The sequence below is a fragment of the Nothobranchius furzeri genome, chromosome 2, assembly GCF_043380555.1.
Source record: "Nothobranchius furzeri strain GRZ-AD chromosome 2, NfurGRZ-RIMD1, whole genome shotgun sequence".
Taxonomy (NCBI): Eukaryota; Metazoa; Chordata; class Actinopteri; order Cyprinodontiformes; family Nothobranchiidae; genus Nothobranchius; species Nothobranchius furzeri.
The window spans coordinates 1,140,479-1,146,355 of NC_091742.1; positions in this window are offsets into that span (position 1 = coordinate 1,140,479).

The window sequence follows — 5,877 nt, forward strand, 5'->3', positions numbered from 1 at the left end:
TGTTAGCTCCGAGACTCTCTGCCTGTGTGTTGGGGTTTACCCCGGGGGACAAGAGGGTAGCTTCCTTGCGCCTTCGGGTCGGGGAACGGGTCCTGACTGTTGTTTGTGCTTATGGGCCAAATATCAGTTCAGAGTACCCACCCTTTTTGGAGTCCCTGGGACGAGTGCTAGATAGTGCTCCATCAGGGGACTCCATTGTCCTGCTGGGGGACTTCAATGCTCACGTGGGCAATGACAGCTTGACCTGGAGGGGTGTGATTGGGAGGAACGGCCCACCTAATCTGAACTCGAGCGGTGTTTTGTTATTGGACTTCTGTGCAAGCCGCAGTTTGGCCATAACGAACACCATGTTCGAACATAAGGATGCCCACCGGTACACTTGGTACCAGGGCAGCCTAGGTCACAGGTCGATGATAGATTTTGTAGTCGTATCATCTGACCTGCGGCCGTATGTTTTGGACACCCGAGTGAAGAGAGGGGCGGAGCTGTCAACTGATCACCACCTGGTGGTGAGTTGGATCAGATGGCAAGGGAACATGCCGCGTAGACCTGGCAGACCCAAACGCATAGTGAGGGTCTGCTGGGAACGCCTGGCAGAAGAACCTGTCAAGACGGTCTTCAACTCCCACCTCCGGCAGAGCTTTGACCACGTCCCGAGAGCAGTGGGGGACATTGAGTCCGAGTGGGCCTTGTTCCACTCTGCGATTGTCGAGGCGGCTGTTGCTAGCTGTGGCCGTAAGGTGGCCGGTGCCAGTCGTGGTGGCAACCCCCGTACCCGCTGGTGGACACCAGAGGTTCGGGGAGCCGTCAGGCTGAAGAAGGAGGCCTACAGGGCGTGGCTGGTCTGTGGGTCTCCGGAGGCAGCAGACAGGTACCGGATAGCCAAGCGGGGTGCAGCAGTGGCAGTTGCCGAGGCAAAATCTCGGGCGTGGGAGGAGTTTGGTGAGGCCATGGAGAAAGACTATCGATCGGCTCCAAAGAGGTTCTGGCAAACTGTCCGGCGCCTCAGGAGAGGAAGGCAGCAACTCGCTCACACTGTTTACAGTGGGGATGGGGAGCTGCTGACGTCAACTGAGGCTATAGTCGGACGGTGGAAGGAATACTTTGAGGAGCTCCTCAATCCCACCAATGCGCATTCCGAGGAGGAACCAGAGCTGGGAGGCCTGGGGATGGACTGTCCGATCTCGGGGGCAGAAGTTGCTGAGGTAGTCAAACAACTACACAGCAGCGGAGCCCCGGGGGCGGATGAGGTTCGTCCTGGGTATCTCAAGGCTATGGATGTTGTAGGGCTGTCATGGTTGACACGTCTCTACAACATTGCGTGGTCATCGGGGGCAGTTCCTAGGGAGTGGCAGACCGGGGTGGTGGTCCCCATCTTTAAGAAGGGTGACCTGAGGGTGTGTTCCAACTATAGGGGGATCACACTCCTCAGCCTCCCTGGAAAGGTCTACGCCAAGGTACTGGAGAGGAGGGTCCGATCGATAGTTGAATCTCAGATAGAGGAGGAGCAATGTGGTTTTCGTCCTGGCCGTGGAACTGTGGACCAGCTCTATACCCTTGCAAGGGTGATGGAGGGGGCATGGGAGTTTGCCCAACCAATCCACATGTGTTTTGTGGATTTGGAGAAGGCTTATGACCGTGTCCCCAGGGGCACCCTGTGGGGGACGCTCCAGGAGTATGGGGTGGGTGGCTTTCTGTTAAGGGCCATTCAGTCCCTTTACCAGAGGAGCGTGAGTTTGGTCCGCATAGCCGGTAGTAAGTCGGACCTGTTCCCAGTGAGGGTTGGACTCCGCCAGGGCTGCCCTTTGTCACCGGTTCTGTTCATCACTTTTATGGACAGAATTTCTAGACGCAGCCGTGGTGTGGAGTGTGTCGAGTTTGGTGGCAGGAGAATCTCGTCTCTGCTTTTTGCGGATGATGTGGTCCTCCTAGCTTCATCCAGCTCTGACCTTCAGCTCTTGCTGGGTAGGTTCGCGGCCGAATGTGAAGCGGCTGGGATGAGGATCAGCACCTCCAAATCTGAGACCATGGTTCTCGACCGGAAAAGGGTGGCTTGCCACCTCCGGGTCGGGGGAGAGGTCCTACCTCAAGTGGAGGAGTTTAAGTATCTCGGGGTCTTGTTCACGAGTGAGGGTAGGAGGGATCGGGAGATCGACAGGCGGACATCAGATTAGGGTTTCACACAATTCAGCTAAGAAATACCTAAAAGTGGGATCTGGTGTTGGAACAGCCAATGGGAAAGGGAATACTTGGTTACGTGCAAACTTGAAAGAAGGTGATATAATAAAGGTTTAAACTGCTGTTTAAGTTATAGTACTCATGTATTCAGGGCAGGGCGGGAGTTAAAATAGTAAAAATGGATCTTGAAACAGTTATGATGCACTACAACAGAAAAATATGCTGCTTTATGAAAAAATGCCACAATATTTAAATATTTGTTTGATGTGACATTTAATTAAAACATTACATAATGAAATATTTTCCATCCATGAGAGTGTTGTTTTCTTTTACTTCAGGCAACAAAACCAAGTGATGAGAGTCAGCCAGTTCCTTTCTGCAGAACACAGTTCTTCTTTACAATCTCTGAAAGAATTCAGCATTAAATACATCCGCTTCCTGCTTTGAGCGCACCAAAATTGTCCACAATTGTCCTCAAGGGAAGACTGAGCTTTTATTGTAAATAAAGGTTTGAGTCATTCAACAAATGATTTACTACGTAACTTAAAGACCAAAAGTGTTTGTCTACATTCATACGGAAACAAAGCAGCTCATAATACGGACTCCAAAGCTACTGGAACCATAAGTGATTTATAAACTGTCTAAAACTTAGTCACAGTTCCGAATTTTAAAAATGCTGTTTCAACCATCGTATTACAGCTATCAGTGAGACTTAGGCAACAAACCGGTTACGCCACTCCCTTACTGTAAGTTGGCTTCTGTTTCTGTGGTTGTCAGTTACATAAGAGCAACTCTGACGTTCAATGCAGCTGTTTACTTTGGACCAAGAAACTAGAGCCCTGCACGGGCCTAAAATCTGAGCCCGTGTCCGGCCCGGCCCGAGGGCCTAGGCCTTCAGTGCAGGGCTCTACAAGAAACTACCCTGACAACATGTTTGTCATTTATGAAGCCACTTAACTCAGTGGTGTTAATATTCAAGAATAAAAAAAGGCATCACAAAGAATGGCAGTAAAAACAGCAGATAGCTTGGCAACAAAACAAAAAAAACTTCGCATCAGGGTATTTTAAGGGTCTGTATCACGAGTCATCCAATGGACCATACAGAGAATTAAACGCAGTGACTTGTTACAATGACAGATAAAAGCAATCCACCGGTACAAATCTTTAAACCCAACGAGTCGGGATGATTCCGTCAGCAAAGCAGTTACAGTCGCACAGAGTCGTCTTCTCATGCTCATTAACGTGTTTTAAAATCACTGAAAGAAATCAATTCATTCATTCATTCATTCATTCATTCATTCTGTGGGGCCAAAGTTTCTCCAAACGAAACCCATCCACCACAGGTGATGGAAGAGGACAGACCAGTTGACGCGTGGGGTGAAATAAAATGTTGTTCTTTTATTTTCTTACAGCTCCATCTGACATTTGTTCCCATAGTCAATCAATTCTTTCTGTAAGCTCCAACATAATCTAACCTGCTTCAGCACGGCCCAAAACTGTTTGCCCCTGTCTCCATCCAACACACCTGTGCCCATGTGCACCATGATTAAAGAGATGGAGACAGTGACTTGTTCAAAAGTTCAGTGGGTTTGCCTCCATCTAGTGTAAAAACCAATAACTACACCTTCAGTTAAAATGGCTCCCACACATTCATTCATTCATTCATTCATTCATTCATTCAAATTTGTAATCTTCCTTCAAAAGATTATTCAAATTAAATGCATTATTGGCTCTTGAAATAGGAGTGGGAGCTTAGATTTCACCTTTCCAGTACCTATATTCAGAGGTGTGGACTCGAGTCACATGACTTGGACTTGAGTCATTATTTTAATGACTTCTGACTTGACTTGATAAAATCTATAAAGACTTATGACTCGGACTTGAACACCAATGACTTGCGACTTGAATCGACTTGCATCTGTTGACTTGATGATAACTTGAGCATATTTGATATTTTAGCACAAAAATTGCATGACATGAACAAAAATCATAAATCATTCTTCGTTCTGGGTTTGATCTTGTTCTGCTAACTGCAGCAGCTCTTTGTTTATAATCAGTTTCAGTTATTTCTGCTTGTTTCAGCAAATAAATGAAACTTTAAGAAGCTTTATTTCTGGAATTTATTTATTATCATCGTCATTAAACTGAAGTTGGACAGATGACTTGATTATGACTTGAAAATTCAAAGTTAAGAACTTGGACTTTCACATCATTGACTTTGGACTCGACTTGGACTTGGTTGTCTTTTACTTGGACTTGACTCGAGACTTGACTGGAAAGACTTGTGACTTTCTTGTGACTTGCAAAGCAGTGACTTGGTCACACCTCTGCCTATAATACAGCTTTAAATCTCATTCCTAAGCAGTTACAGTCTAGGTCACACCTTCCTGCATCTAATCAGCATAATGACTCTCTCTCAATAGAGGCCAATGACTCATCTGGGGATGGAGAGGCGGGGTACTCAGAGTAGTTTCAGCTCGTTAAATAACAATAGGCAGCTACAACTTTTAAGCTTGACTCTCCCAGTTGGAATTGAAAAAGCTCCTCAGGCGAGAAGTGAAATGTCTTCAAGAAACCAAAGGAGTCCAGTAGCCTTCATTTTAACCCTTTGGTTGCATTTGGATATCACACCATTCAGTACTAAATTTACGCTGCACTACCCCAAATGCTGCGTTTAGAAAGTCCAGAGTTTAAATAATGGTGAATAAGTAAATAGCAATGTCATCAGTATACCAGTGAAGAGCAACAATTGAAACAAAACGTTATTGATGAAAAGCGTGCAAGTATGGAGCCCTGGGGTACACATTTTGTGCAGGTAGAAGGAAGAAAAAGAGCTAGATAGGTCAATGAATACTGCAACTGTACTTTTTACGGTCTGAGCCACAGTTATATCTTTAACTACCTTTAACAGAAGTGGTGCTGTGCTATTTGTGAAAGCCTGCTTGACAGATATGGTGCCAAAATACCATTTGTGTCTAAGAAATCTTTAACCTTCGCCAGAACACAGTCTAGACATTGGTCTGTAAATATTGAAAAAATGGCCCAATCTCCAGAACAGAACTGACTCGCGTCGTGTGATCAATTTCATCATATCCAGTACTAAAATGATGTGTTGGTTCAATCTGTGGATGTGCACCGACTTATTAGTTTTTACAGATTTTCAAAAGAACCAAGAGCCTGTTTTGGGCTATTACCAAATATTTCAAGATTGTTGCAGCAATGTTATCTGAGTCATTCCAATGCTGGATTTTGACACATCACTGCCTTTCTCACTTCCAAGAAGAATTTAGATTTTTTTCTTTCCCATGAATTTGACACTATTTGGAAATAGTTATTACTTCATCAGTCAGACAACTTTATTGATTGGTATCCAACAGATCGAAATCAGCAGCTCATTTGTAACAAGTCAGTCCACATTCACTTCAAATACACATAATAAATCATAGTTGTTAAAAATTAGAATGATTACTTATGGGAGTATTTGCATTTATTCTAAAAGTCATTACACGTTCGTGCCTAAGTGCGAACCCTTAGGTTGGTGCTCCCTCTATTGGAGAAAATAATGGGTGCTTTGGCAGTAATTACTAAATTCTGACAAAACAAAAAAGTACTCACGCATACTTTTTATTTTTTATTTTCAATATCGATTGTGGTCACGTGATAGTGCTTGAAGCGTAATACTGGCGTAATAATAAGATA